We start from the raw sequence: 12,288 nt of genomic DNA, 5'->3' as shown, positions 1-12,288 counted from the left end.
AGAAATTAAGGGAAGGGAATGAATGATCAGGTCATGAATTCAGCCATTTTGGCCAAGGAAAAGGCATGAATTTATCACATCTTTATCATCTAGATAATTTTCTTACATTTTAAACTTCAATATTAATAACTGAAACGTTGATTTTGGTCTTTTTTTAATCAATGCTGCCTCCTTATTAATCAAGGATCGCAAAAATAACATGTATTTGCAAATTGCAAAAATAACATAACTAACATTTCCTCCTTGATAAAATTTGAGGGAGGAAAAGCCCCTTTCTGAACCGCTGGGTTTGTGAATCAGAGTTGTCTACAAATCAATGGCTCTCAGTGGAAGAATCCCCAAGCCACAGCTGTGATCTGGGCAGAGCACACGGGGACAGACTCAAGCTGAAGCGAGAAACTGAGGCACTACTTTGATCCTGGCCAGGTAACAGCTCTGCTTGGCCAAGAAGGCTGCCCAGTGCTTCCCACCAGCCCACCCAACAGGAACATTTCCTCCAAAGTCTTCTACAAATCCTTGATCAAGGTGCCAGTGCAACCCTACAAATGGTTGCAGTTTTCCTGCATATTTAGGGAAAAATGGAATTGCTTCATAAACTGAACTGGGACCCCGTTTTCCTGGGGTGATACCACCAACCTGCTATCAGCATGCAGGGCTGAAAAGAGAAGAAATCACACCAAGCCCACCATCAACCTGTGGACTAGCAAGAGAAAAAACACCCCTGTATTTTGTCAGCTGTTCAGCACTTTGAAAATCAGAAGTCCAACCTCCGAGCAGACATAAAATGTAATCCAATAACATTAAGCCCTTAAGTGGCTTTCACTCACAATTACCAGGTAATATTATAGATGCACAGGTTGCTATCAGCAACACTCCTTTCATTGGTTCACTGCAGGTAAAATGGTTACTTTACCAAGCCTGCAGTTTTTGACATTATTTTTCAAGCTTGCTACTTGGTACCTGACAAATCTATTAAAGCTCTCAGAAACATCTGCTACAGACACAAGTTGGAACTTGATTCCACCATCCAGATTTGTGCATTAAAATGCACAAGATGTTTCAGTTGGAGGTCTATAATTACTGTGGCACACTTTGCCCACAGGCTCTGGTATTTTAAAACATATAGCTAGCTAATAAATATCCAGGCAAAAAGCTGTTTTCAGAGACTCTGAAAGACCTAAACTACCATGTTGTACCAGACCTTGCTCAACTTCAGAATATACCAAAAAATGCCATTTTAAGATTTATCCCTTACTGACAGGCACCGGAATTAAGATTTTCAGGCAATGTTAAATTCCTGCATTTCCATTACAGAACTCTGTCAGCTTGCACCACTTGGCAATCTGTCTGTTCTGCTGCTCCAGATAGAGATGCACTGATTCTTAGCATTCCAAGTTGAGTCTAGGCAGTGGCTGCATTCAGGTCTGCCCATCTAATCTTTCCTACAGACAGGAAAAAATTAAAGATTTGGACTGTCACTGCAATCAATTTATAGCTTTGGGGCTGCTGTGTGCTTAGGGTTTTTATTAACTTTGGAAACCTAAACCTTGGGAAAAAAAAAAAGGTATACCACTGATCCTTCCTATACACAGCTATTTTATTTTGAAATTGTCTACTCTTTGATCAGAGGTGTTTAGGAAGAAAAATATCCTTTCCTTCCAAGGTAGTACTGTCGCTACTGTAGGTCTGAAACAGCCTTTTAAACTTATAAATTGGCTGAAACTTTGAGAACCAAAGAACACAACAGAAATCTAACCTAAGCAGGTTGAAGTGCAAGGAATTGGGTTCTCCCTAAATAAAGGTGGGACAGGAATTTAACAGCAGTGTTCCACCGTGCAACAGCAACATTACAGCAAGATGATAAAACCTCACCTTCCCCAAGCAAGAAAACATTCCACAGGCAGCTACTCTGGCTGATGTCAGTGCCAGCAGCTGTGTTTTTAAAAAAATTAACAGGTTGACTGAATAATTAATGCTGATTTTCTCTAATCCCTGAAATATTAAAGAAGATCCATAACTGTGTGCAAGCCACTTTTTAAGCACAGTGGTAAACAGGATGACTCAGGTGGCTACCCTACCTGCCTGTCTGATATTAATCACTGGCTAAAGCAGACAACACTGATTAAAGGACTCTGACATAATTATGGCCAGGCAACATGGATTTATGGAAGACAGTCAATCCAAATATACTTTTGTAAGGGTAGAAATTTCATTGCTCCAGCAAGTAGGTGAAATAAATTTTAATTTCAGCAGGACATTCCAATTCAGTAGAACTCTAAAAAGGACAAAATCATTCAGAACCACATGAAAGGTCTCAAATCATCACAAGATACTTTTTCTTTTAATCCCCTCTTCCAAAGAACACACAACCACCCACTCTCAGAAGGAGTAAAATTCACAAAACCAAGTTAAGAAGCTTTCTCCTACTTCTACAGAGTCTGTAGCACTGGCCCACAAAACTCCTAAAACCTAAGGATGAAAACATGGACATGGTAAAGAATGGAAATGACACATCATCAATGGTGCCATTATGAATTATTCACCTCGGTCCAGTATAGCAGGTTGTATAAGGCCAAGTCAGAAGAGTCACCAGCAGAAAACACAGGTGATACACAACTAATGCAGGACTATTCTGGAAAAACACAGTCCTGAACCCAAGCTGAGATTTATGACATTAATCAGCTGAAAAAAAAAGCACGTGATACAACATTGACTAAAAGAGCTAACAGGAAACACTTAATGCAGGAATAAGGAAATACAGAGTAAATATACACCAAATTGTGTCACTGAAGGGATATTGTGTCCTGCTCTGTTGTAAGAGGCAAAAGAGCTGATAAATCAGGAGTTCAAAAATTGATAGAACATGACAGATACACCTTACAGTGAGAAGAAGAAACACCAACACCACACTAAAGCTCTATTTATTAAGCTTTGAGAAAAAAATTAAGTATTTTGCTCCATCTGTAAATGATCATGCAGGTTAAAAAGGTTGAAGACCCAAGTTTACGCAGTGAAGGGACTGAAGCAAGACATGTGGGGGATAAACAGCAAATCGAGTTGTTTTCAGGTCAACACTAAATGATTTTCTAAAAGGTATGTTCTAGTTTAAACAGAAAATGAGTCAGGAAAAAAAATCCATTAGTCACATTACACAAGATGCCAGACAAGTCACAGGAGTCCCCTCTGGCTTGCCCAACCTTATTCCTGATAAAGGCAGTGGATTTTCCAAGGCCTATCTACCCACACGCCAAGTTTTTCCCAAGGGAACAATGTCCAAGCCATTCACTTCTCCAGAAACTACACCTCTATTATTACTCTTACATTTTTACATCTCCTCAAGTCTTATAACCTTCCTGTCTCAAACCATTGCAGAAGTGTTTCAATCTCTCGGCAGTTTCTGGTCAAAAATTGCCCATGACTCCCTCACATGGCAGCTCCAAGCTGCCACTCCCCTGCTCACTCCATACAGATCCATGTAAAGCTCCAGGGAGCACTGCAGCTCCCAAAATGCTGCACTCCAGCCAAGGGGGACAAACACAGGGAGGCTCTGAATCCCCTCCAGGAGAGGATGACACGAGAGACTAAGGAGACCCACACACCTAACCAAGAAATAAAGGAACGTTAAATAACACAACTCCAGGTGTTTTCTCCCTTTCCTACCTCCTGCTGTGACCCTGGTGGCTGGAGGTAGGTTGGGAGCTGCCCCCTCCTTGCTCCACCTGCACACAGACAGCCAGGAACACTTTTCCCGGTCTGTGACCTCCACCTTCATTCCCAGTCTCCAGCCAAACACAGACACACCAGCGATGAAGCTCCGAGAAGCAGAGTCAGGGAACCACACCCTTGGCCTTGCCACTGGCTGAAGCACAAACACTTCTCCTTCCAAATCCTATCCCAAAATCCTGCCAGCGCTGCTTGTTTTCCAGTTGAAAAAAATCACTTCCACATCTGTGTACCTCGTACATCCAAAACTTGCCGGTAGTTTTAGTAATATTTATCATAATCATTTTAGTCATATTTAGTCTGTGCCATTCCACAAGATGTTAGGGATCAGGATGCCTGGTCTGTCTCCCCAGCAAGATCAGCAGTCAATGCACCCAAAGCTACACACACAGAGGTGCTGCAGCAGCTCTCTCACCCTCCTCACACACATTATCCAGCCCATCCACACATTCAGGGTGGAAGAACACAGCTCCAGACTGTGCTCACTGAAAACATTCACTGAATTAACAAATCTGGCTTCTTGTGGGGGCTTGGGGCTTTGTTTTACATGTCACTGACATAAAGGAGCTTCTTTGGGCTTTGTGGAAATTGTCTCCCCCCACGCCTTCTTAAGGTTTCCTACTCTGAGACTGTGCTCCTGCACTTCAGGAAACATTCAACACAGAGAGTGTGTCTGACAAAGGGTCCTAACAAAGAATTACAAGGTGTATCACTGCATACCTTGGTCAGCCAGGAAAGCAGAGGGTAACTGGTTACTATGTACGAATTGCAACATTTTTTAATAGCTTACCACTTCTCTTCATGTTAATATTGCTGAAGATATTCACTTGTTTTAATGTAAGAACCATATCTTTCAAAATCGACTTGTGATGTCTGGTCCTGCCTTAGTACTCTTAAAGCTTAGTGCAACAGAGAAAATTACATATACAGATGATTCAGCATTAACTAAGCCTATTGTAAAAGCTTCCACTGGTTTTAATGGTAGTTGAACTGGGCCTCTAATTTATTAAATCAAGTTATGAGATGCCTTTACTTAAAGATCTTGCCATATGCTACTTCCATGATCAGCCCCACTCACTTTCCATCACACACAGTCTAACACTGACGTCAGCCCTGCTTTGAGCAGGAGGCTGGAGCAGAAACCACCAAGGCTCTTCCAGCTAAACCAGCCTCAGATTCTAACATACATGGCTCAAAAAACCATTTACACACCCCATCACTTGCCAGTCACACCAACTCCTTGCCACACAGCATTCTGACTAAGGCTGAAGGCTCGTGACTTCAGCTCTCCATCCATCACCACAGAACTTCACCCCAAGTCATCTCCTTAGTGCCCAAAGAACATCTTCTCCTTCTGTTCCTTCCAGTCTGAACTGACCCACCACACACACACATCACACCTGTTTCTACCCAAACTGACCTGCCCATGGACACCCACAGCCTCTGAATCCCCCACTCCCACAGTCAGTGTCTTTATCATAAAACACTACCAACAGGATGCCAAGTGTTTACAGTTGTTGTCAGTGACGGGAGGAAGATTTTTTTTTTAAAGTGTTTCATTGTAACAAAGACTTGAAACAAGTATTTCTCTACTGAATAAAAAGGACAGAGCTCCCCTAAGCAAACACTGCCTTCCCAAAGGGCAATGCATCACGCTTTCTTTCACCAGAAGAACAATATTTAACAATACCAAAATATTTTTCTAGCCAACTTTTGTAACGTGTTATATGTACACTTGTTTATCTCTTCACAGTGCCAAACTACATATACAAGAGCCACTGTTAAAGCCATCAAGTGTGAAATGCTGCAGGGGGATTTTTCTAGATTCCCTAGATTTTTTCAAATGTATGGTCAAAAGGAGAGAAAGAGATAACACAGTTTTAATAACTCGCCGAGGGAATCAAAAAACAGTAAGTGATCCAAAAGGCACATCAACAAAGCAGTATTTTAAAACAATTCTCTAAGTGTTCATCAGAATTTTTCATTGACCTACAGACTCTACAATCTCTACACAGCTCCTGGTATTCCTTCTGCTTTTCTCTGTAATCCTGCAGTCTACATATCCAGCTTCTATGTATTCCAAGCTTTAGGGATTACAGAACAGGCTGACCCTTGAAAACACACATTTCGATTTCACACTTGCCAAAAACCTCAGATGCATCAAAACAATTCTATTCATCCTTCCCATTACAAAAAAAAAAAAAAAAAAGAAAAAAGCAAGAAGGACATACAAATTTCAATTGCAGCTTAGTTTCCCACGCAACATCAAACCATCACACAGTGTCTGAACTCAAGTAATGTTTAATCACCTTTAGAGGAAATGGACTGACCAACCTCCCTCTGCAAAAACAGAGAAGTGGACACATTTTGTAACCAACACACTGTGGCAATCTCAGCTACTGACAAAGCCATGCAGAGACTGCTACGATCCCCAGCTGAGCTAAACATGAAAAAGCAATGGTATTAAACATCCCCATGGTGAACTACATGGTTATATACATCTACACACCAACCACAAGAGGGCCAATGCTGTACAGACCTTGTCACTTAGAGCACTTCATTCTTCTTAGTTCCATCCAGAACTCAGGTGCACCTGGAGCAAACTTGCCAAGTTTTCTCAGTTCTGGCCATTTTTAAGCCAGATCATTTGTGCAACCAAACAAATGTTCAGGAGTTGATAGCAAGAGAGAAAAGGAGCAGCTAAGCTGGGCAGAAAACTGAGTTTGTTCCCCTGAGAGCAAACCCCATCCCCCTGCAGCATTTCACACACCTAGAGCTTCAAACGTCACCCCGTGAATTCAAATAAATTGATGAGAAAAATCCACACAAAGAAAAGTCCCTTTCAACACAAATGTTTCCCCAGTAACAAAGAGATGGGTTTCTCCTTACCAAAGCATCCAATGAATCTCTAGCAAGAGAGGAGAAGGTAGGAGAAGGCAGGTCAGGCCTTTGCTTTTATGCCCACAAACAGAAATTTTATTGCTCTGCCCCTTAGCTCTTATCTGTAATCATGAATAAAATATAGCTTATCTCCACTAATCTTTGAGCAGAAGCACTGAGAGGGGAAAAAATAAAAACAGAAAAATAAGGGAAAAATGCTAGGAAAGGGATTTTTTTTTTCCTGAATCAGACTTAGTACCATACTTTAAAAAGCCCTAAGGAAGAATTTTAAAGACCTCAATGAAAGAGCAACATACACATGACAGTTACTTGAACTTACAAGAGCAGACAAAAGCAGGCAGAGTCAAATTTCATATTCTTAGTATTTCAAATAAATTAATAAACAAAGAGCTGAAGGCCTGAATTACTTTAAAGAGGGGGCAGAGGGGAAGGCCCAGACCGTGGTCCAGGTGCCCAGGTCATCTTCACCAGTCACTGTGAACCAGGGTTTCCCTTCTAGGTTTAAATACAAAGACCTTTCAGCACAGACAGGTGGATCAATACCAGCAAAGCCCTTCAGCCAGTCAGCTGCCCCAACAAGGTGTTCCAGGTGACTTTGACATGCACAGCTGTTTTTATTTTAATGAAGTACCTACAGATCTTAAAACACCTGCCAATTTTTTTTCTTATATTCAGGTACAAGGAACTCCAGTTTGTGATGGAGTTTCATTCAGACAACTGGCCTCAGCAGAGATGCAATGGTGTTTAGTCTCAATTCCTTAGAAATACCCAAAACCTTCTTTGTACTCCTCTTTTACACACAAAGTTTTTTCCTCAATCCAGGAACAAAACAGTAGGGAAAAAATTAATTGTAAAGCCCTCAACTGTCTATTTACAAGCATTTTTTTCCCCACTCACATCCTCATAGAGATCATATTTTTAATTTCCTGTAGGTTTTAGAAAGGCAAGAAAAAATGCTAATAGGAGCACCTGATGATATTTTACCTCAAGACCAACACCTGTAATGAAAAGAGGATCTGCAAGAGTCCAAGTTTTTGCTGTGGTATCAGAATTTTTTCTAAGCACCCTACAAAACAAATCATGCCTGTTACAAGACTACTGTGCATTTTAGTTCTGTGCTCTTTTTTTAAAAGACAGGGTCAAGAAACCATTCACAAAAGGCCCCAAAAGAAACACAGTGCCCAGGTACCCCCATGCATGTTCCTGTATCCAGGGCCTGAGCAGCTCTTAAAAACATTAAACCCCGTGATTTACACCCAGTACTGTCACATACTGAAAGGGGCTATCAAAGGCTCAGCACAAGAGGTGACATCCACCTTCCAGGGATAAATCTCTGCCTTCTCTTTAATCCAGTGGACTGGTAAACAGAATCTTTAATTTTATTTTTTTTTTTAAACACACGTTCAGTGAGAAATTAACACCAACACACATCAGCTGACACCAGCTGACTTGTAGAACTACACGAACCTGGGGAGCAAAACAGGTGCAAAAGGGGCAAGGGACACTCCAACATTTCTGTTGGCACACCCAGGATCGACCCGTTTTCACCTCAGCACCAGCTAACTGTTAAAAAGATGCCTATTCAAGGGAATGGTAAGAAAACCAGCACCTCAGAACAGTAATGTTCTTATTATCTATTGCAGCCAACACCCAATAACAAGAGCTTAAAAATATCAAAACACAGCTTCTGCTGTTGACAACTGCAACCAATTTTGTTTACAAAGGTTCCCAATTATCACACTGTGCATCAACCAAATGCTCCATTCACAAAGCAGCAGATGAATTTGTGTTTATTAAAGAGTTTCTTAAGAACAAAAGCAACCAGCAGTGTTATGGGAAAAGGAAAAAAAAAATTACACGTACTTTCCAGGAACTTGCCCAAGTCAGCTCCTGAAGCAAGAAAACAGAATGAGCAGCGAGAAGTTAGAAGAATATAATAAGAGTTCAGAAGTTCCTTCCCCGCCCACCCAAGCAAGCAGACACTCAGAAGTTACAGTAAGAGCAGCACACCACGAACGTTGAACTGAAGCTTACTGGGGAAAATGTAGGGTTTTATTCCAGAAGCACTACTTGGCAACACCTCCTTTTGGCCTACACCTTGTCCCACTTCAAAGTGCAGCCACACGGGACTAAAAGAGCGGAAACGGCTCTGTTGACACTGAAACTACTTGCCTTGGATCAATACCAAAGGCACACAATGCTGATCGATGGTCCCTTCGGCCTGCCAAGGCCTCCCCAGTCAAACACTGCCGGTCACGGCTGCTCCCGGCGCCCGCTGCCCGCGGGGGAGGCTCGGGGCTGCCACGTTCCCCGGGCTGTGCCCCCTGACAGGGCCGGGGTGCCGGAGCGGGGCTCCAGGCGGCGGGCTGGCAGGGACGGGTGAGTTCACTGGGTCAGTGCGAGGGGACACAGTGCCGCCTGACAGGCCCCGCGGAGCCCCGGGGGAGCGCAGGGCCCGCCGGCCGCAGCCCCGCTCGGCCCGCGTGAGGCCCCGGGGAGCGCAGGGCCCGCCGGCCGCAGCCCCGCTCGGCCCGCAGGAGCCCCCAGGGAGCGCAGGGGGCCCCTCCGGGCGCGCCCCCCCCCGGGGCGGCCTCGCCTCCCGGTTAGGCCGCGGGGCGCCTCGGGGCTGCGGCAGCCGCGGCGGGCGGGGGCTCCCGCGGGGCGGGCGGTCGGGCGGGTGTGGCGGGGCGCGGGGGGCCGGGCCGGGCCGGCGGGGCGGCCGTACCTGCGCTCCGGGCGGACGGTCCCTCACAGCCGCGGCGGCTCCTCAGCCCAACAACACAAGATGGCGGGTGCGCCGCCACGCAGCGTCACGTGAGCGCCAGGCCCCGCCCCCCGGCCCCGCCGCGGGACCCGGATGAGCGGCCGCGCTCCCCGCCCACCGCCCGCGTGACGTCACCCCGGGGGCAGGCCTACAGCGCCCCCTGCCGGAGCATCGAGCCCCGCCCCTCACGGCCCTGAGGGGACACGCGGGGACATGGCCAGGCCGGGGGTCCCCGCGCCCCCCGGCACCACTGCCCGGCTCCCCCCGGGCTGGCACTGCTGCGGCACCTCGAGGGCTGTGTCCAGGTCTGGGACCCTCAGTTCGGCGATGACACTGAGGGGCTGGAGCGGGTCCAGGGAAGGGAACGGAGCTGGGGAAGGGTCTGCAGCAGCAGGAGCGGCTGAGGGAGCTGGGGGGGCTCTGCCTGGAGAAAAGGAGGCTCAGGAGGGACCTTCTCGCTCTCTGCAGCTCCCTGACAGGAGAGGGGAGCCGGAGAGGGTCGGGCTCTGCTCCCAGGGAACAAAGGATGGGAAAACGGGAATTGGCCTCCAGCTGTGCCCGGGGAGGGTCAGATTGGACATGAGGAGGGATTTCTTCCTGGAAAGGGTGGTCAGGCACTGGAAGGGGCTGCCCAGGGAGGTGGTGGAGTCCCCATCCCTGGAGGTGTCCAAGGAAGGACGGGACGTGGCACTCAGTGCTCTGGGCTGGGGGACAAGGTTGGGATGGGGCACAGGGTGGACTCCATGGGCTGGGAGGGCTTTTCCAGCCTGAATGGTTCTGTGTCCGTGGCTCTGTCAGTCCATGGCCTTGTGTGTCCGTGGCTCTGTCAGTCCGTGGCCCTGTGTGTCCGTGGCTCTGTCAGGCCTGTCCCCTCCCGCCGCTGTCCCGCACACGCGGCCCCTCAGCAGCGCGGTGTGGCCCCGGCCCTCGCCGGCCGCTCTGTGCGGGCTCCGCGGGGCCGTTCAGCTCTGTCAGGGCCCTGAGAGGCCACAGGAGCCGTGTGAGGAGCCGCCGTGGTCCGAGCACCCCGTGCCCAGCCCCAGGCCCGGGCCGCTCCCCCCAGCCCCAGGGGAGTCCTGCGGATGCGCTGCCGTGGGACTCACCCCGGGGGGCGGCTGCCGCTGACACAGAAAGGGCAGCGGATGGCAAGTATTTTGACTCTTCCTGATGGAAAAATCAGGAGCTCAGGGCAAACTTTTTTTTTCGGCTAAAAATACCAGTTTATTTTTAGTCCCCAAACCCATATTAGTACATGATGCAGAATAGCCCCATGTGGTTCCTTCAGCCTAAAAAACTATTCTGGGCTGTTACGCACTGCTGAAGGTATAACCGCTCTCAGCTGAAACAGTTGCACTCCAGCCCTCATGGCAGCCACAACCCGTGGAGCTTTCTCCCTCCTCTTCTAGGTGAATAAATACTTGTCATTGTGCACTGAGCGCCGGCCAAAAATGATGCAACAGTGAACACTGGTGATTCTTCTGAGCTAATGGGTTGAAAGCCTGTAATTCTTGGGGCTTATTTTTAGCTGAGAGCAACACAGAACTACCTCACCCAAAAATCTCAGAGTGGAATTTCTCCTTTAGGAGGCTGGTATGGAAAAGCAAAGCTCCCTAGAAAAGGGCTGGCCTCTGACAAGCTGCATTCGATCCCCTTGGTTGTTGTCACACAGCTTGAGCCAATACTAGTAGTGGTGGAGGGAGGGAGGCAGGCAGAGCTGCATTTCAAGCTGTCAGGGTAAACTCCCAATTTCACTGCAGAAGCAGCTGTGCCTTGTTATTCTACTTATCAAATGTGAGCTTGAGCACTCGAAAATATTTTCACATGCTCTAAGACAACCTTTATCTGAGATGGGAGATGTTTAGCACTTGTGGAAATTTTTTTTTATCCCAGTTAGCACAAACATTATATTACTGAGACAAAAAAAAAAAAAATTCAAGAAGAGAGCGACTGAAACATGCCTCATCTGCAGAACTTGGCATTTCTGCAGAGTACCTCAAGGAAACTCAGATGACAATCTTTTGGTAATAGCAGATGCATCTTAAATCCTCCACAACACTCATTCAAGCAGAACAGGGAGAATCTCATAAAAATTCACAGCTGTACCCGTGCAGTAAAATTCCTGCGTGGCTCAATCACAGAACTTCAGCTGATATTGTGTAGGTGTGAAATCACCCCAGCAGCCAGCCTGGGTACCAAGGGCATGATGTTCTTCAGAGCCCTGGATTACTGTGCCAATTCCTCCTCACTATGACAAATCCAAGAGCAGGGAAGCAGCATTCCTAACAAACTGAAACCTTCCTTATCAACCCATTGTTTGTGCCCATCCTGGCTCAGAGGCAAGAGCCTGCCCCTCTCAGTACAGCAGTGGAGCTACGAACACAGAGCACAGCTTGGAAATGAGAAATAATGGTCATAAAGCAGCCCAGAAAGATGTGCCCTAGTCATGTTTGCCCTTGCTCCCCACTCCCCCTTTGCTATTTGGAAAAGGCACTCCCCCGTTTGTTGAAATACCAGGGATTTTGTCTGGGAAGAGTCACTGTCGCCTCAGCAGCCTCTGTTTTCCATGTCCTCATTTGTCACATCCCTAAAAATAATGAAAACAGCAGCAAAGCAGGCAAACATCCAACTGCAGTTTTTAAAGTCAGTCACTTCAATGCATCTGTCACCTCAGGTGGCTTATGCTGAAAGACAGAATACCACAAACAAGCTGCTACTTCTGCAACACTCAATTACTTTTAGATATCTTTCCCACATGTGGCAAGCTTAGCTTGCAATGCAACAACTGAGTGCTCCAGTTACTCCAATCCATCTTGCAAGGGATTTATTTGGATGCTCCCATGAGGCTAAAATGTTATTTGGTCACCTTAAATCCTCACAGATAAACCCTGAACCCTGACCCA

The 12,288-nt window shown here is 46.5% G+C and overlaps 1 protein-coding gene across 10 annotated transcripts in view; it reads right to left on the bottom strand.

Annotated features, from left to right (window-relative positions):
- Positions 1–9,461, bottom strand: part of GIGYF2 (GRB10 interacting GYF protein 2) — a 74,361-nt gene extending 64,900 nt beyond the window's left edge. For 8 of the 10 annotated variants that reach the window (XM_032698128.1, XM_032698131.1, XM_032698134.1 and 5 more), the window contains exon 1: positions 9,350–9,461. The gene's annotated coding sequence lies outside the window, so the exon portion shown is untranslated. Of the gene's footprint in view, positions 1–8,487; positions 8,911–9,349 lie in introns of those variants that run through there. The other 2 variants (XM_032698129.1, XM_032698130.1) reach the window with 2 other exon arrangements.
- Positions 9,462–12,288: the final 2,827 nt, after the last annotated feature.

Source organism: Chiroxiphia lanceolata, chromosome 10 (genome assembly GCF_009829145.1).
Source record: "Chiroxiphia lanceolata isolate bChiLan1 chromosome 10, bChiLan1.pri, whole genome shotgun sequence".
Classification (NCBI taxonomy): Eukaryota; Metazoa; Chordata; class Aves; order Passeriformes; family Pipridae; genus Chiroxiphia; species Chiroxiphia lanceolata.
This window is presented reverse-complemented; position numbering and strand designations above follow the sequence as displayed.